Source organism: Lonchura striata, chromosome 5 (genome assembly GCF_046129695.1).
Source record: "Lonchura striata isolate bLonStr1 chromosome 5, bLonStr1.mat, whole genome shotgun sequence".
Lineage (NCBI taxonomy): Eukaryota > Metazoa > Chordata > Aves > Passeriformes > Estrildidae > Lonchura > Lonchura striata.
This window is the reverse complement of record NC_134607.1, coordinates 21,503,679-21,524,404: the sequence shown is the minus strand read 5'-3', so window position 1 is coordinate 21,524,404 and position 20,726 is coordinate 21,503,679. Positions and strand designations below refer to the sequence as shown.

General features: G+C 40.8%; 2 protein-coding genes across 2 annotated transcripts in view; one reads left to right on the top strand and one right to left on the bottom strand.

The window, feature by feature from the left end:
- The window catches only part of SYN3 (synapsin III), a 188,054-nt gene that overhangs the window by 75,207 nt on the left and 92,121 nt on the right, over positions 1-20,726 (top strand). The window lies entirely within an intron of this gene.
- Positions 1-20,726, bottom strand: part of TIMP3 (TIMP metallopeptidase inhibitor 3) — a 37,384-nt gene that overhangs the window by 12,123 nt on the left and 4,535 nt on the right. The window lies entirely within an intron of this gene.

The window sequence follows — 20,726 nt, the reverse complement described above, 5'->3', positions numbered from 1 at the left end:
AAGCAGGTGTTTATTTAGAGGAAATCCAGTTCTTTATGAAGAATAAGAACAAGCAGTATTTGTGGTTAAGTCTTACTGAAATCTGCAGAGCAGATTGTAGCTGGAACCAAGCAGATTAAAATCTTTGCACCAAGCAAAGTCTGTAATGCCTTAACTCTCAACATACAGGATGATGCTCAATAGGAGAGTACTTTTACATTGTCCTTTGTGTGCCCAATGCAGTTTCTTTTTCCCAATAAACATAACAACTCAGTACAGGGCACTAGAATATCCCATATCTGGGATTTCACTACAGCTGCCAACTTTGAGGTGCCACAAAACTAACAAATGCTCCCTTGAACAAATAGCTACTGTGCAAACCAGATTATTCAGCAGCCATCAAGTGCCCAGTGAAAGCTGCCAGGTGAGCCAGGAATCACCTGGAAGACAAACTAAAGCTGACTCATCAGATCTGATGTACACTGCACACATTTCCTTGTGGATAACAAGGGGCAGGGTGTGCTCTGTGGCACAGGTACTGCCAGTGTACCACAGATGCACCACTGCAATGTCAGCTGAGCCCAACCCACCACAGATAAGGATTTTGAGGTCCCATAGATAATGATGTTTTTTTAATCTAGTGGCAAGTTTACAGTCAGTGCCTAATGAAGGTTTCTCTTGCTCATCAATTTTTGGGGCATTCCACATACACACAAAATAACATTTAAAAAAGTGTTCTATTGATCCTCTTAGAGAAAGTTCTGCAACCACCTGCTCATCTCAGCAGAGAAGCAAAGCTCAGGGACAGGGCAGGCATTATCCATTCTAATCTATCACAGAAAACCAAAAAAATGCAGGGAAGCATAGAAAGGGGCCAAAGAGGTGGAAGCAAGAAAACACAGTGAGTTATTTGCATTACAGCACTATCTAACAGCAGCAACAAAGTTCAGGGATACATTTTGCTGAATATAAAGGGCACTAAATAAGCATCTTCTTGCATCTTAGCTTACTTAGGTTTCAAATCTGTAGAAGCTCACTGGAAGGAATTGGAAAAAGAGAAGACTAAGGTTTTTTTCACTACCTAGGTTCAACTAAGGAGGCAAAAAGCTTGTCCCAGCTTTTGGAATAATCAGAAAAACAGATTTAAAGGAATAGATAGGTCTGGTTTTACACACCAGTTCCTGGACCTTGTTCCACGAGGGTGGTGTTAAATGAAGACAAATCCACTCTACTCTGATTTATATCCTGTTCTGCAGCCAGATTTGTTAAAGAAATTTTAAACTAGGTAAGACAGTCCTGGCTTTGATTCAAAGAACCAACAAAACCTTCATTCATTGAGTGTAAAACTTCTATTTTTTTTAAACTTCTATTTTCCAATGGCAGTAAGAACAATTTTTATTGATTCTTCTATTTAACAAGTTGTTCCAACTTCAATTTACTCTCATCTTCAAACTTTAGTAGCTATATTGAACCATGTGCTTGAGGACTGCAAATAGCTTTAAAGAACTAGCTTCCTCCACAACCATCAGCAAAGCTACAGAAACCAAACTGTCCAAGGGTCAGTGAGAAAGAACACAATTCCTTAAGGCTTTGTGAACTCCAGGACAGCTCACTAACAGTGGAGTTTACAGCAGAGAGTGTCAAAAGTCTTATCTTCATCTGCTGATACACTGAAATTGAAAAAAACTGGTGTTTGCCCAACACATCTAATATGAACAAAAAAATCTTATATCTTATTGATAATTATAAGAAATATTCTAAAAGGCAGTATTACAAAATGCTAGGGTTTCTAAACCAGAACACAATTAGCATATAAGATCACAAGCACATTCTCAGTTGCTGACAAAATACCTAAAAAACCCGTTTTCTTCATGTATTTCACTCTTACCTTGTCCGTCCTTTGACTTCTAGTTAGGGTACCACAGCCATTTCAGACAGAAGCTTTGATTTATGGACTAATCAACAGCTTCACCAATTATTCAAAATGCATATTTCCACCAGGACATAAGAGCATTTGAATTTCAACTAATAATACCATTGCAAATAAGTAGAAGGGTCTGCATTTTCCTATTATTGTTCCCTAATAAAGTTGGAGAACAGCCATCCTAGCAAATTCCTAGAAAATTACTAGAAAAGCCACAACAAACCTCAGTGTGGGCTATCACCTCAAGCCTTTTGTAAGAGGGTCAAGCTCTCTGTTTTTCAGAGAACTTGCCTTTGTCACTCCAATGGTAATGTTTCTAGCTAAGCTCTTTGCTGAAGAGCTAGAAATTAAAAAATAATTTTCCCTGCATAATTTTTCCCATATTAAAGGAAAAAACAAGCTGTTAGCCAAGTAGCAGAGGATGTTCCAAGTCTATCACCTGTATTTTGTGAGGTTAAATTTCCATCCCTGAGAATAAGATGCCTCTGAGCCACTGGAGAGAAATGCTGGATGGACAGAACTGCTCAGAACTGCTCTTGCATGTGTAGCTTCAAACCACTAAGACTCCACACAGGAGAGCCACTTGTGTCCACACCTTGCTCAGAGCAGAGCTCCACTCTGCACACCTGCAGCCACTGTTTCCTGGTCCCTATCTTTGCTCCTGGAAGCCACCACTCCCCAGTTATATAGCTGGGCCACTCTTCACACCTGACCAGAAAATAAAAAACATTGCTCCTAACTGAGAATGGGCTATGCATACTTGCCAGAGGAACTTTTCACCCTCGGCAAATTACCTGCAATTTACAGCATTTCTGTTGCAAATTCAGTGCATGTTAATTTAATTAAGTCGACTGTTTACTGCTGCAGACTTCTACTTCTTGAGCAGAATGAGGCAAAAGGTGCTGTGACTGCTCTCCTGAGCTCCTCCCTTCTCCTTGAAGCTCTATTACAGTCCTGCTATTACTGATGGGAAACTTTATCCCACACAAGTGGTCACCAAAATAGCTGCATATTTTTAAACCACAATTCCTTTGAAGCACTGCCTATGAAAATACTCCAAGATGAATGTTTCTCAGTACTTTGGGGTTTCAGGTCAGGTCACTTTGTGGGACTGGAGCAGTTGGCAAGGTCTCATGAGTGATTTGTAATTATTTATGAAAAGCTAAATTAGACAAGGATATAAATCTTGGTAAGATAAGCATGGCAGCCATGCCATGAAACAAAGAGGAGAAAACATATGTACTGCTTCTCAACATTTGACAAGATTTAAAAATTGAGGGAGGAAACATCCCCTAATGAAAGGAAGGAAACCAAGCTTTTACTTGATACTCAAAAAAAAAAAAAATTAAAATAATAACCTGCTGTGTTTGAGTATTCAAGAAATGAATCTAAGAATGTATCACAAATTATTAGTGTATTTATCTCTTTTCCCTGGAATTTTTGTGGGTTTTGTTTGCATTTTTTAAAATGTAAACTAGCTTGGTAATTAGAAAAACAGAGATGGCTTAGATTTGCCAGGACTAGTATAGTGCCAGCAGCTACTGGTTTGTGTTTCCCTGGCAGCTCTAGTGTGGTACAAACTGTCTGCAGGTGCAAGAACACTCATAAATATGAGCAAAAATCACCTACATCTTTTTTCTGGGTGAGGTCCTATAAAGGCAAACAGATCAGAATGGGAACGAGAAAAAGTGACCTTTTATTTGCCCATATACATACATATCTAACTCAAGTACTCTTTACCTTACCACTTACTCTGTGGCCATTTTCTCAAGGATTCAAGGCCTAAAGGCAAGGCATGAAGCAGAAGAGGACATTGACTTTACATCTGAGATGGCAGAAGGCATAATTTGCACGAGTCAAGGAGCAGAAAAACAGAGATTAAAACATGCACTCACCAAGCTGAGGAAACAACACGGTGAAAAGACTTGTAGCTACCAAATAATTCCATCCAGGCACACAGTAACTACTACATGTGTGGCAGCTCTTTTTCCCAACTGATAAGCAACATCCAGTGTCCTGGTTCAATCCAGCCCGTGTCCTTTATGGGGACCAGCCACTAGATGGTGACCCTGTCCCAAATCTTACCTTACCCTGATGCGAGGGCAGCGGTACAGACCCAGGCTAACACCACCAATCCCAGCTGCTTGCTCAACTGCACCATGAGAACCAGATGCTTTCATGCAAGTGGGCTGGTCGTCATCCATAAACAGCATTTTAAATGGAGGCACACCCTTCAGAGACTAGGATTTGCTCCAAATCCACTTCCCTTGTGACCAATTACCATGAACAGCTCAGGAGGGTAACAACTGCTACACTTCTCATTATTGTTTCAAGGATTTATTTTATTGGAGTGCAATATGAGTAATTTTAAGTGAGAGCTTTGGCTGAAATGCATGCTTATTGCATTTAAGGAGTGAAGGATGTGGAGGACTTGCTGTTTACTAATGGAGACACACAGGACAAGTTATCCTCCCAGGCCACTCTCTGACATAGTGGCTAAACAAAATATATAGGGAGCAGCAACGTGACTGGGAGGCTGAAGAAAAGCTCCTTCGGTCCTGAGGCCACTGACTACACCAACACTTAAAAACTGCTTTAACACCAGACACGTGACATGCCAAGGAGGATGGCTGCCATTTTATTCATCCAAAGACTATACAAGGGCTCACTTCCAAGATCAATTTACTGAGACCTTTTTACCAGCTTTACTAGCAGCTCTCTAATTTGATCTGCCTCATAAGATCTCCTTTCTGTGCTGCTACATGCTGTAAGGCTCACATCACACAGGGCTAAGGCAGCTGGTATGTTTTAGACTCCTGAGTATACCTAGCACACTACTGAAATATTAGTGTAATTTATAAGGGTGTCCCCTAATGTGGGATGCTTTTACACACAGATTTTCTAGTACTGGTGTTGATGGTGCTGCTAAGATGGAATTGCTGTATCCCTTGCTCTCTCTCACAAGATGCATTCCTTTTCCCCATCCCCCTGGCTGATCTGTTAGCAATTACTATCAACACTCTTGGTTGCCCTAAAACCAGAGGACCACAACTAAACGTGGATTGTATCCTTTGAACTGGAAGTGTGGCCCAACTGTATGCAGCCTCTTGGGAGGTTCTATTAAATTGCCTGGTGGCTGCAGGCTTCTATGAGCAGCAAGTGCCTGGTGCTTGCTTTAGGAGAGGGAAAAGATAGCAGCTCTTCAACCATTCCTCCACTTCCATAGGAAAGAGGAGTGGAGAGAGAAACACTGATTACAGCAGGGGATTTATGAAGAGGGGAAAACTCCAAAAGCCTCCAGCCAGTTTGACGATCTGTTAGTACTGAATGTCGCCTCCTCCATAACCGAAACAGAATTCTTTTCTGCATCAGAGTGTTGAATTTGAAGGCTTCTCACAAAGCACAAAAAGGCTGAAAAAATACCACGGAGAAGCTTTCTTTTGCCTCATTCCATCATGACCTTCATCCAAAGCCAAAAAAGGTAAAACAAACCCCTTTTGCTTTGTCTTTGAAGAAGCCAAATTCAGCTGTGCTGGTACACAGCATCACCAAAGAACATCATGGAAGCAAAAAAAAGGTAGTGAAGTTAAGAGGTTCACTGCTGGTTGCCTTCCTCTCATACCCTGACTGATAAACTAGCTCCCATTACTGGCACTCCAAATCTTGACTTCTTGTGTTTTCAAAGTGCTCTCAGGAACAGAGAAAGAGCACCTTTTCAACACCATTCACCTCTGCCAGTCAGTTGCCACACAAATCACATTGTAAAGGACGTGCGTTTACATCAGCAAGTGTGTTGGCAACTAACAATGAAAGTCTAAATAAAAACAGGAAAGCAAGATACAGATAATCCTCCTTCCCCTGTTACAACCAGAATTATAACATTTACTTTTGGCCTTTGTTTTACAGATCCAAAAAAACTTCCCTTGTCTGTGGCATGGCAAGTCTGTTTGAAGGCCACCTCAAAGAAAAGTGGAAGGCAATTAAACGGGTTTGCCCAGGCCTAAGCTCCATATAAAACAACTGATCACAATTACACTTGCTAAATATTAACCACATTTCCCATGCCTGCAGATTTCCTTGCCACTAAAATTCTGTTTGCACAACATGCTGTGCTGCTTGATTTCTAAAACTGCAAAATAAGGAGTGATACAACTTTTTCATACAATATGTATGATCTGATTTGGTCAGACTTTCCATCACCTCAAAAAATATAAACTTCTCTAGAAGGGCTTTACTTGGGAGAAAGTTAATCCTCCCAACAAGATCATAAATTAAAGAAACAAGGTTGCATAACACAACCAAGCAGAACTTGGTTAGTGCTTGGCATTTCACCTGTAGCTTATTAACTGGATACAACCTTTGTTATGGCAGCAGTATTAATCATTTTTCTCCCTCCCCATATGGTGCATCTGATTCTATGGAAATCCAAGCACTTTTTGAAATACATTAGAAACAGAGAGAAACAAGAGACCTCTGTTAAATGAGAACCTGCAAATTCTCTTCTGGACATTTCTTTCGGGTTCCTATATGCAACTTGGTCAAAGACTCTTCAACTGCCCAGCACACCGCCTCCATTTAACTCCTGATGTTAGTCCCCCTGCTTCCCCATCATACACACCTTTGGGAATACAGAGGGAAGACTGACTGGAGACAGAAGAATGGATGGATCTAAAATGCATTTCTATCCATTTAGAAGATCCAAGTAGAATCTCTTAGATCCATAATTAGTACATGTAAAAACTAGCTTCAGGAAATACCTCATAAAAAACACAGAGAAGCTAAAGGAAGAAAAGAAAAAAAAACCCACTGTCAGTTATCACCAGTTATTATACCTAAAAAACTCATTGAAGCCAGGCAGACATAAGAGATTAGGTATATCAGGCACAGAGTTGAGTTACTGAAGTTACATGCATTGCTGGGTTTGTCTCACAGCTTGCATCAAGAAAACATTCTAGGTTTGCTATAGATCTAAGAAGAGACACTACAGACTATGTAATGAGCATGCCTACAGCATTGAGAACCCTCTGGAAAATAAAAGGAGAAAATAATGTCATTCCTGCCAACTACACATTTTTCTGTCTCCCTTTTGGCAGGCTTTTTTTTACTTTCCACCTATATTTTCTAACTTGTCACTGGATGCTGAATTCAGGCTAAAGGCAAAAGGCAGTAGGCAAGAATCAGAGAAAAGGAAGGAAAAATTATACAAGTGGAGGGAGGGGAAGGGAGTGTCTCATGTACAGAGCACAGTATCTCGCATCTCTCTCCAAGGAGTGTTTTCAGCAGAGTGCATTTTGCCTCAATCTGTCTCTGACAACTGCCAAAGGCAGAAATGCTTTCAGCCAAGGTTAGCAGTGTTGGAAAAATGGTTGTCAAAACCAACACACAAAAGCTCTTCCAAAGCCAGCTTACAACAGTGGATAAAAATAACAAGCATATGACTCAGAGCAATACTCGGCTCAAAACACCTTTTCCGCTTCCTTTTGTCTACATACAATTGGTGCAATAGAATAAGATTTAGTTCAGGCCTCTCTTCCAGATCAACTACTTCTCAACACAGTACATAGAGGACCAGGGGAAGCCAGGCTGAGACAAAGCTCTGGTTTCGTACAGTTCTTTGGAATTGTTCAAAGGAGCCACAGGTCTAAGCTTTCCACTCAGAGAATATGGTAGAGCTGATGTGAGACCAATTAGGGGCAAATGGAAACCATATGTGATTTTAATGAAACAAGAAGCTGGTGCACATAACTTACTGCTGCAGGAGCATTTACTGCCTGAAAGGAATGTGCATCTGGCATTGATCGTTTCCCAACCCATCAAGTGAGCAGTAACATGGAAAGCAAATTGGAGCATATGATGAGAGATGAATTGTCTAAAGAGTACAGTTAGGGGAGCAGCCTCTGCAAGGAGAAAACATGTCCTTTGCCTGTGATTTAAGTGATACAGCTGTAATGAGGCTGATCTTCTATTTCCACATATCATGATGATAAACTGCAAGAATGAGTGCTAAAGTGATGAAAATGAATCAAGTGATATTTTCAAGAACCTACCACAATCACAGAAATCTCATTCTGATTCACATGGGGCAGACTTTTTTCTCTTGAGGTCATGGGCACTCCTTAAACAAAGTACTGTTGAAACTAAACAAGGGTAATACAGTCCTCAAATGATGTTGCTTTCTGGTGTACATCAAAATGGGTACACAATGAGATTTCAGGTTGAAGAGGCAGTGTAGACACACCCTTCTGAATTTTTTTTTTTATTATTTATTATAAATTACCCAGGAAGTTTCAGTTCTGCTGAGAAAGTGAAGTCCCCAGCCTGCAAAGTCATAGATAAGTTGTTTTACTGGGCTATGGTAGTTTGTTCTACAGGCTGTTGTGTTGCAGCTTGATATCAGGGTTCAGAACAAACCCACTGTCTCCACTAAGTAGCCAAGGGATGGCTCACATACATCAAAGAGGAGGTGAAGGAAGATGTTCTGATCCAGCACTTCACCAGTGAATACCCAGGGCTTGAACCTGGTAGATGTTACTTGGCATTTCAAGTAATAATGAGACTTCTGTAAAACTAGATACATAGAGTTAGCATGTTTTTGCTCTTCAGTGCTAGATTTCCCTTGGAGTATAACCTGAGTTAACAAGCATCATAAATTAATCACTGTATTTTTTAAGGACTCAACATAAAAATTTTTGAGCCAAATCTGCCAATGTATTAGTCCTTCTTAACCAACTGTGCAATCCACAAACCCACTGGGCACCAGATCCAAACAATTCAACAGGAGGAAGAGGAGGAGGAAAAACAGTCCTACTAAAGAGAACATCTGAAGGCAGTTTTCATTTATGCATTAGAAGTAGGGCATCTCTGACAGCCCATGTAAACCTTTCAAAAGAGGGATTATCAAAAGCCACAGGCCTGGACACTCCCTGCTTCATCAACTTACTTCAGAGGACTCTCCTTGCTTCAGCACCTTGCCCATCTGGGACGGGTGCCAGCGTTCTCTGAGGAGGCTGCACTCCGCTGATCACATGGTTTATGCTCAATTTTGCACGTAGGAGCTAGAGAGGAAGAACTGTTTGGGAACATGTATAGATTTCAAGGGTACTGGGTGGGCCTGCAAATTCCTTCCTGCATTAGAAAACTTTCTCTAAACTGACAGGCTAAGCAGCTGTCCACACCAGAGAGGTATACATATTTAACCAGGTCAGGCCTACAGGCACTGCTCTGCTGCTCCTATTCACACTGGGCCTGACAGAAACTAGTATTTGGTCTGTCAGACCCTGGAATTAAACCTGCATTCAAACAATTTCCCCAGTGAAAAGTGTATCTTTGCCTACCATTCTTGAGACATTATCAATTGTTCTCAAGCTGCCAACATCTGCAGACTGTTCACGTACACTGGACACCTCTATGACACAGTTCTGGTTATATCACAATGCTTAAGGAATTTACTAATTGCCCATTTTATTAATGTATGTTGTGTAATCACAGTAATTACTACCATGTAGCTGATCTTAGGTACATGAAGAATTTTACCCTGGAGTCTGAGCACCACGTAAAGCTTTAGGTGGTGCTCAGATCCTGATTCACTGTTCATTAAAGCAAATAGGAAACCTCCCTGAGTCCTGAGAGCGCCTCACATACACAGTTCCCAGCAGCCTACAGGTCAAGGACAAGGACAATACAAGGTCAAGGCTAGGGCAAAATACCAGGGCAATTTGACTAATCTATCTGCCTCCCCAGAACTTTCCAGAAGTCCATGTAGTGCTCTGTCATAACTGCATTCCAAAGATCATCCTTCACTTTTGACCTTAGAAGGCCTGAAGAACTCAGTGTTGATTTGTTGTGGAAATCAGGTAAAAAAATAACCAATCAAAAAAATCCCCAAAAAACCAAAATCACCAATTCTTTACATGAGCAACACAAATACCGCGTACTGTGAATCCTCTGGCTCTGAAAACAGGTGCTGTCAGTGCTCTGTGCAATGCCACAGAGCACTGACAGCAGAAAAGGTAGATAGCCAATGGCCCATCATCTTTCTTCTTCAAACGGTTTACTCAAACTCCCTGACTGTCCTACTGACAGACTACCCAAAGGTGTTCCATGGAAATTGCATCTCATTCTTCTACTACTCAAACTTTCTTCACGCATACTTTTCATCAGAATATCCATGAACAACCCAGTAGACCATAATCAAAATGGATTTCCAGAAGTAGTGTATCACTGCTAGGGTGCTTATATACAACCTTGGTGCTACCAATGACATATTAATGAGTTATGACTCTTAGCCAGACTTGTGTAAGTGCAGAGAACACACTGAATGGTTATTTGTGCCTGTCTACCACCAATTGTTGACTTTTTTTTTGCACAACAAATATTTACACAAATTAAAGACCAACCCATGTTGTTTTATTCTTAGACACTGCTGATAAGTGGGTTTTAAATTGAAATGCTCAAGTCTGACCATATTAATCTGATGGCAATTCACTCTGAAGTGAATGTAGCAGTCACTTAGCTCATCTGTGCTACTGGAGTTTGATAGCCTCTGAAAGAATTCTTACTGAAAACTTCCATAAATTTTCAATTTGAGGGAGCAAGTTTGTGTTCCCATCACTTCTTAGGTGTCCTTGAAACTTTTGAGAAAAAAAAACTAAAGGTCACAAGATACAGCTGGGTAATCATTTCACAGCTGCCCTGGCACAGTGATGGCTATTTTTGAATGCTCTAAGGCCCATTAACTGTTTGGGAGGCAGAAGTTCTCTGGATACTGCAGTGTTAAATGTTTACAGAGAAGGGTAATCATTTCCAGGGTATCCACCAAGCCTGTTTCCTGCCTGTCTCGGTCTCCTCAGACATTGCTGTAACAGGACTATTTTGGCAAAGTAATGAACCACGCTCCCAAGAGCCAGCTTTTCAGGGCTGGAGTTAAACTCACACCTGGAACACAGGTGTAAGCTTGTTTAAACATTGACAGGGAGGGAACTAACGGAAATACAAGGGGAAATACCTAATCTCAGTCCACTGGCAGCAACACAATCACTAAGCAAACTTGTTTGTTCATTAATGCAGCAAACACAAGGAGAACAGCCTATTGACAAGGACTGGAGCAAGCAAAGGGAATCTAGGTTTGTGTTGTAAAGGGAATTCTCAGCATGCAGGAAAAGCTAACTATAATGCTAGAAGGACTAATGAGCTGGAATCTCTCCCAGCTTGAGAGGTAGCATGTAACTTGATCAAAATCATCACTTCCAGAAGGGGAGGCTGTTACTGTTAAGCCATTAGGGATGTTTTTGGAAAGGCTTTTTCCTGTTAGAGATCATGGCTTTACTTAAGTCACAAATTTCTAAGGAAAGTATCAACTTCAGCAAAATTGTTTTTTTCATTTTTTTCTCAGGAAAAAATGGACCTATTTTTAACCTGCATCAGCAATTCTCTTCAATGGCACCTGAACTCTTAATGTTGACATGAAATGACACGATCAGTCAAATTGGACATTTTCAATTAATCCTTCAAAATGATACATCTGAATCACTTTTCCTAGAAAATGCCATGCTGAAAACTCCAATATTATCATTTTCCCTCATATTTCAGATGGAATAAACTTCCACCATTTCAAAATTCTCTATGAAGCAGAAAATCTGACCCTCCTCAGCAAGTTTCTAGCCTTCTCTTTCCCTGTATATAAATCAGGTGACATCAACAATCTCTATAACAGAAGCAAGAGTAATTCTATTTTTCTCCTTATTTTTGAGACACGGCAAGTAAATTCATACCAATGAGAGCTGCAGGTGCTGAGAACTTGCATAATTTCAAAAGTAAGACATTATCCCCTATGATTTCAGAATATCTAAACTAAAATCAGAATTCAACATCAAAGATCAGTCCTTTAATTCACTGTGCCAATAAAAGTCTGCAAACACTGCACACTGTAAATGAACGTAAACCTACAAAAGCCATTTTTTAAAGCAACTTAGGATACCCCAAACACTAATTTAACCTGTTCCTCATTGACCTGCTGAGTGCTTGTACTTTGAGCCTGTAGGCAAGTCAGAAAGTCAACTCTGTGACAAATGCTTTCCTACTCTCATTTTCCTTTCTGGCTGTTTCCAGCATTTTGAAGCAGTATTGTTTCATTGCAGGCTGCTTCCTGAAGCTGCTTCCTTCAACTGCCCACTGAATCCAGTTGGAAACTTTCTACTGATTTTAACTGGAGTGGGATCAGGCCCTAAATAAGTAGTGGAGGAATCCCTAGACTTGCAAACTGAACAGCTGTCTCTGGCTTTCCAGAAGAAAAGTTATTCCTGCAGCTGTTTTCCCCTAAGTGCCATATCGCTCCAAATTGTTACAGGACTGGAGGGAGGGGGAGAAGGTGGAATCTTAATAGTCCATTAAAAAGGCGTACGGGCCATTGCGCAGCAGCTCTTTCAGTTCGGCTCAGGCAGGGTCACCGCTGCCAGGCTCAGACAGCCCTAAGGGCACGGGAAAAGTCGTCTTCTTGTTTTCACATCTCATTCACGCAATGGATAACGAGGGGGAGGGAGGAATCAGATTTTGGGTTAATTAGCACCATGAACAGACAGCTGCATTGTCATTAAAAGTTCAAGAAGTCACCGGGGTCGTCACCGAACTGCAAGATGTACACACACGCACACGAGGCACACGTCTAAGGCTGGGCTTGGCAGCCTTGCCCGGGCTCTGATTTACTCCTGCCCCAAGGATACACTTTGAGTCAACACCGAACTGCTGTAGCTCTGAGAAGACCAAAGCATAAAGGTACTCCCTCTGAATAGCAGCTGTTCATCCTCTTGGAACTACTTCCTTTCGCATGTAATATACCAGCTAAGAATAGTTACAGAGCTTTTTTCCCCTGAGAAAAATCAGAGGTGTGGCTTACCAATGTGTAGTTTCGTGTTCACTTCTAACAGTCTATGACATAAGTAGAACCCCAGTTAACAAAACCACGCTGTTGGTGCACACTGTTTCCTTCCACAGCTTCCTTCCACTAGCAAGGAAGCTGAGGAGCTCCAAGTGCACATTAGCAAATTCAGAAATGAGCATGTATGAATAATAATTAAAAGATAAAACCTCTAAAGTGTCAAGGACTGCTATTAATAAGTTTTGGAATAATGTTAGCCTCAGAGAGTCACAAATTGGCTTAAAAACAAAAACAACAAATTATCCAACTATGTAAAACAGCCACGGATTACATTCTCCTTGCCTCAGATTGCAGTAACATTTTCTGTTAAGGGATTTTAAGGAAAACACAACAAGACAATTAAGGATTCCCCTGACACCTTCCAAACAGGGCAGAGAAGAAATATTATCTTGGATATCTGAAACATTACTGCTTCTGCAGAAAGCAGACTGGCATTGCCTAGTTCTGTCAGCTTTAGCTTTGCTGCCTATATATTCTGAAACCATTATTATAGTCAAATCTCACCAAAACATAGTTGTGTTTTTCTGGGTAAAAGCATTACAGATCCCGCTTACTCTTCCTATTAAATTGGCAGGCAAAAATGTAACTAACTCATGAGTATATAGTTCAATTCAGTGCCTGATCTTTGGCAAAGGAAAATACCCTGGGAATACACAGAAACAAGATTTATTTTATTTTACACCCATTCATGCTGGTGTACAATGATTGTCCACATTACTGCATTTCAGTATGTATATGACAATACGGCATGTTGCAGTAACTCTAGCAGAGATTTCACATGAGGAAAAGAAGTAGAATAAAAGATACAGTCCAAAATTCAGTGAGGAAATTATATACATGAGCATTTTTGTTGTAATTGCCCACATTAAGATGGGGTACTGTAAGCTCCGGTGGATTTTATCCAAGAAGGGAACCAAGTGGGCTAAGCTCCTAACTCCTCTTAGAAAACTCCTCTGAATTCTTTCCCTCTCATTCAGGACCTGGATATTTTTTTGAACCAAAACTGCCTTTCTCATATTTTTCAACAGTGCAACCTAGTGATGCTTCTTCAAAGCACCACCACAGTGTATCAATAAAAACTTTGGTCAATCTTTCCAACATTGGTCCACATATATATTGAGGAGTATGTACTGGAGGAATTCTGCTATGTGCTGACCTTATGACAGTTTGGTGAACAGACACTGAATCTGGATCCCCGGGTGTGCCAAGACGACTACCACACTAGAATCCTGTTCTGTCCTCTTTCCTTCTTTCTGTCAAAACAGCAGTCAGGATGTGAGTAGGCAATGTAAAATTGAGAAGAGCTTTGAACAGCACAAAGAACAAAGTTTACGTCAGTAGCCCAAGCTGCCATGCTGCATAAAGGACAAACAGGAAAGCAGTTTCTGAGACAGGAGGGAAAGAAAGATTTGGTGCTTTCCTTTACCCAGCTCTTCCAACAGCCATCAGAACTAGAGGAAATTGGTGTGAGAGAAGGGCATGCAGAAACAAACACGAGATCTTGCACTGACAGGAAGGAACCTATTGGCTTGAAAACTTTCCGGTACTAGTGAAAGCTTTTTTTCCCATACAGCCAAATACACCAGACAGGTGCAGTCTGATGCTCTCAATCTGCACCATTTCTTCAGTCAATTTAAACCTGCCATTGGAATAAAGGCTGGCAAGGACCCGCCTCCCACCCTGTGTATCTCCCAGTCAAACAGAAAAAGAGGAAAGCAGAATACACTAACAAACTCACTAGCAAATACACTAGCAAAAAGAGATAGCTACAATTTAGAATGCATGTGGGAGGTAGATTAGGCACTCATCCTGATAAAGTAAAAAAGACTACAGAGTTGGAGTATGTCTCTAAAGAGTTTTGGAAGGAACTTAAAACTCCATGTATTGAATCAATCTCTAATAATAAGGAATAGATGACAGTCTGAGAAGGGAGCTTTGGGAAAGTCAGAGTATCCCACATCATGCTTCTGGGAGGTATATTTTATCAGCATCAGGACTCCAGCCTTGCTGGATGATGCAAATTACTCACTATCATAGGTTCTGCTGCAGCGTGTTTGTTCCAAAGTAAAGGTGTTAAAGGCAAAATACTGATAAGAGTCACTGACTATTTGCTAGCTGATCTAGTTGAACTTCTCTCTGAATGCCTTAAAACTTTCCTGTGATAACTTGGAGTCTCTTAAAGTACACCTAGAAGTTCTATCTGATGTTATAAAATCTTCAATTTATGTGCTTCTCTGTAAAGCTGCAAACTGTTATACAGTAGGGGAAAGCAGAACAGCTGCTTAATTCTATTGAAAGTATACTGTCTGTAGAGAAGATGGAAAGGGACTTATTGAAGTCTCTTTTTTTATCTTGATCCTCTAAGGAAATAACCAACTAAATCCTTAATCCCCAACCCTTGGGGAACAAAAAAAAAAAGAAAAAATAAAAAAGGGACAGTTGCTGCTCTTCATATTTAAAAGAGTAGAACAAAGGGCTTAAGAACTCATCCTGCCCCCACCCCAGCACTATCTTTTTCAATTCTAAAGTTCTTGCACAGGAACTGCTGCTCTTGTCTTCCCACGCTTCTCTGGGTTTGTGACTTTTGCCCTGCAGGATGCTAAGGGAGGGCTGAATATTTTGTGACTATTGAAGTACTGTACATGATGGCTATTTAAGTGCCCCAGGGATCACTTCACTCTTTTATTTCCTCTTGGACTGATCCACCTCACCAAAGCATTTAAGATATTCAGTATTGCAAGTGCTATAGTTTGCATGCAGTGTGGTCTCTCAACTAGTTCCATCTTTTCCCCGCCCTATATTTCCCCAAAGACCAGAATTTTTTCAGCTTTCAGTCCTGTGCCTCATGTAGCAGATTATTTATTGGAGGAAATAATTTCCTTAGAAACAGACCTATGCATTCTAATCCAGAGGTGAGCATAATAAATAAGGAGGATGTTTCACTCTTCAAGGAATTCAAAGCAGGGGATTCAGCAACCTCACACTCCATAAGATAAAGCAGAGGACCCAACAGTCACTCACTTCACAATAGCTGCTCTAAAAGCTCTTTCCTACTGTCACCTCAGGTCCATTTTATCTGCAATGTGCATTTCTCTGTACCTATGAAAGGCAGGCAGGATATTTATAGCAGTGTCAGAGGAGGCAGGAAGTAGAGAACTGGGGTGGGTGCTTGGGAAGTGTATAAAGGGCTTGGAGCACAGGGGTCAGGCTGGAACTCCATTCCCCAAAAGAACACAGAGCTGAAGAAGTATCTCGGGAATAGCTGGTTTTCCTCAGATATCCCCTAGCTCACTCCTCCTCTACCTGTTCTCTTTCCAACACCAGCCATTTCCTGTCTTTCAAAGTTAAGCGGAAGTTTTCCATTCTGTGGTTTTCCTGTCTTGGTACAAGCAAGAACTTTTTTTTTTCCTCTTATATTTTAACTGTTTGGAGACCAACAACAAAACCTGCTCACTGGATGGAAAGTTTCACATTTACAGCTGATCCATGAAATTTGAGAGGGCTGATTAAACATCAGAGGAGCAAGATCTTTGCTTGTTCATGTATTCACTGAGCATGAGAGATTGAACTTGTTGTCTGAACAAATGCTCCAGTGCTCGTCTATAGAAAATTAACAGACTAACATAATGCCAGCAGGCCTCCCTGCTGACTTCACTGCAGTAACACCCAATACTGAGGAAAACATGGAGAAAAGGAAACAGATGTTGAAGTCTCCATACTGTAATTACAATGCAGCATGAGGGAGTTAAAATTCAAGTCCTTCATTCTAGGCCAGCAGGAGCCCTGTGAAATAGAAGTACTTCTGTTTTCTATTGGGTGTTGTGTGACTTTTTTTTTTTTTAATTAATCAGTAGGGAGCAAGAAGTAATAGTGTTACCTTCATGATGTTGCACCTGGTGTAGCCATTGCTACCTGCTCAAGCTTTGTGCAAATTTGGTGCAATTTATAGCTGATTTGCTGAAGTACCAGTGATCATGCAGGCCAGCAAAAGCTGGGCTTTTTCATGTCAAAATTGAGGAATTAAGAAAGCGAAAAACCTAGGAGGTCTCTTTTCCCTCCTTGGGCCCTTTAAGATGCATTTTTTACCTCCCCAATAAACTGGTTCTAAACTCTTATGAACCAGCAGGATTACAGAGCTCTGACACTTCAGGAACAGACAGGTAGCTAAGGAAAATGGCAGATTTTTCATTAGTGTGTATTTTTGCCCAGGATCAGTAACAATGTATTGAACAATGATGGCTCTGCCATTTGCACACTCTCCTTTTATCTCCTGGCTGTAGTGGGGCAGGTTACTGCATCATGTATTTCAAAAGTACCTTCAGACAGCATGTTATATATGGCTTCATTTCATTTGCTTCTCCTGCTGCTCAATGTGAATAATTTTCCAGCTAAGCAGTATTTTTCTTAGAACTCACCTGGCTAAAAAAAAAAAAGACCAAGTCCTGCCCACACATCCATACAACCTGCATTTATTGAAGGGCTACTTGAAGGAACTTTGCTTCATCTGAGTGGAGGAAGGCAACAGCTTGGCCAGAGTCCAGATAAAGGGCATGTCTTCCATCCATGGCCAGTCCACACAGCCAGGTTTTTAAAAAGCCTACGTCTAGATTGCCAGTCAGAAGTTACCATGCTACAGACTGTTAGGGATCAATCAATAGAACATCAGATTGTTTTATGTGGGTTCTCCTACCTAAGTGTTCCCTAAAGACTAAGTGCACACGCACTCTCCTGGATGGATAAGACCCACCTTAGGCATGCCCCACACAGTTCCATAGCTCCAGGTGGGGTGGCCTGCCATGTTTCACACTCCTCCTGGCTTGACCAGCCTGTACTAGTTCTTCATTGGGGCTTACACACTGCACCTCTACCTTCTCCAGGAGTCCTTCTCTCCTCCTTATACTGTGAGATAGTCTCTGGAGGGGCTTTGCCACTCCTGTAGCTCCTAAATACCTTCTCCTATTACAGCTTACCCATTGAACCTATTGCTGTGGCCATTCTCTTCCCTAACCTGTAATAAAGACAGAAGTTTTCAAAGCTGAGCCCACTGACACAGACCTCTAGCCACCCACTAGCACAGCCCAAGACCATACCCCTTGTGCTGACAATAACCTCCCTACTCCCAAGCACTGCTCCCTGCTGGTTCTTGGCACATTTCTGTCCAAGGAGGGACACCCCAAACCACCTCCTTTCTTCCTAAAGTAAAAAGGAGATTCTATACTGCAGGAAAATGATAGCTGATTTTTATGAGGTTTGATATAATTTTTTGTATGTGCACCTCTCTTCTATTTAACTAGAGTTTATTGTCTGTATACTGTTTCTAAGGGCTCAAATTGCCCTTTAGAAAGGTCTTAAGTAAACACTAGCAGGAATTTAGACTATTCATAGTCAACATTAATTTTAGCACCAAGCAACTCAAGAGACTTCTGTCTTGTTTCCAGAAAACTCCTACTATCTTTTCTAGCTGGAAGAAATTTTGAGTAAATAAAGTAATCAGGGTTATGTGAAATTACTTGCATTTTTACATTATTAGACACTGTCAGTTAATGCACTATTTCTTCACTCTGGTCACTCAAGAAAACTGCTTCACATTACAGTAGAATGTTAACTTTGTTCTTGACAACAGCTTTTAAGCTCTCTAATGTTTGTAACATTCCTCTTAGAAACCTGAAACCATCAAGCCAAACCCAGCCCTGATACAAGGTGGTGAAATACTGGTGAGACACGCAGCAATGCACCTGCCTTAAACAGAGCATGAGGCTTATGAGGCAGGTTCAGTATTTCCTCTCCATATTCATTAATAGGACAGATTTTAGATCTCCTATAAGAGGGTGTAAATCCATTTAAGCCCCCTTGGTCTCATTTCCCTCAGGTCCAGCACCAGCCTAATATTTTCATATAACACAAATTTGAAATTCACACTAGTTAACATTCTTTTTTCAAGCTATTCCAAAGCAGACCCAGTTTAGCCCTAGTTTTAAATAAGGCCCTATCGCACTATGGGCAAATAGCACTGGTAATCATGTCACTAGTTGGCAGAGAAGTGAAAAAGACCCAGCAGTGTTCATCCCTTCCAAGAGCTCTGAGTAGCTCTACACAGAGGGTTACCAAAAAGGATGACCTTCAGCTCAGCAATTTGCAAAAAGTGTTCACTGCTACAAAGCTGTGGAAAAGCTGAAACAGTCTTGGATAGTTTCAAATGTAGTCAGCTGCTCTGATCAACCTTGTCTCAGAGAAATCTATGTAAGGGATAGTTAGCTTAAAGAGTAGTAAGAGTCCAATAAAGTTCTACCAGTAAAATTTTAAGTGTCACATGTGGACATTCTTCAGAGGTTTAGATGAGCTACAGTAGGCCTTTAATGAACTCTGCATGTACTTAACTAATTGGTGCTTGAAGGCAAAATTTTCCTCTCATCTTCTACACTACTGTCATTTTACCAGTATAATTTGCTTCCTATTTATATTATCACGTGAAACACAGAATCATACCCTGAAAGTCTACCGCAATAAGCAGCACATTAGAGCAAAAGCCTCTTCATCTTGAAATGAGAAAAAATTATAATTATAGGGAAACTCAAACACAGGCACTGCTGACATTATGAGGACTAAAAATAAGTTCCATAGCTTAGTCTGGTTCAGAGCTGGCAAACACAGCATCCCTGCTCTTGCCTGTTGACTAAAACCAAGCTGTCCTCTCAGGTTTACCAGCTCTTCCAAACTCCCAGAGAGCAGCTGGTGGAAGTTTTATTTAATTCCAAGAAAGACCTCCTGCCCAGATCAAATAGGCTCCTTCCATCAGTGATGCACGCTTGGTTGGGCTACCTAAGAGCACCACATGGTACTGGAGCTGTTAGGAAAAAGAAGCTAACCTTAGACATTGTTACATCATAAAACTAAGTTTCCATCTTAGTAGTTCTAACACCCAACATAGGGCAAGGTGAGTCAATGAGTGCTTCTACTAAAAATGCTTGGCCCCACCCACCCCAGCTGGGATTGCACTTGAGTGCAGAGATCCATTTCATCAGATGCAACTCAGTTGCCATATCCAAGAAGGTCTCAAAGTGCAGGACTAACTGTATTAGTGTCTCAGAAAAAGTGAAGTCCACTCAGAGTTGAGAATTAATTTGTCACCTTGTGTCACTTCTATGATCAAACAACCAAATTTGCTCATCCTGAGAAAGACATGAATAAGGGCAGGTCCTTCCCAAACCCAGATGAAAAACACCACTACTGTGCATATCTATGTTCCCACCAGCCCACTTCTTTCCAGGAACATCAGAGGAGCATATGGCAGGTAGAGAGTTCTAAAGAACATGTGGGAAATCAATTAAAATAAAAAGGAAAAAAATGTCTGCATGAAGCAAGAGCTCCAAGGCTTAAGGCTGGAACATCTGGCTCTCTGCTGGCTCAGAGATCTTGCTGGAGACACTTCCTGCAGGAAATCTGGAGTAAGCATATGCAATAATAAAAATAAATAACATTCTGCACTATATCTTCCAAACAATAATTTTCACCACTTTTATGATTAATAGATACATTTGTAGAAGTGACTAATTCCAGATCCCACTACTTTTATAAGGACTAAAATGGCAAATAACCAAACACAAAAAAAGAAAAAAGTAACATTAAAAAAAACCAAAGAAATAATTTATATTTCCACTTCTACTAAACAGGACAATTCAGCTGCAAATGGCCATTCTTCTGTCACAAGGAACACCCTCTTTTGGCAAAGTTATTACCATGGACATTGGAGTTCCATAGAAATTAAACAAATCTCCTCCATTTCTTCCCACATAAGATGAAATTTGCAGTACATTTTTTATTTTTTTGAAGCTTTATGGGATGCTTCTCAGATTCCCTGCTTCTAAAATGCCTCCAAGGGAAATTCAGTCT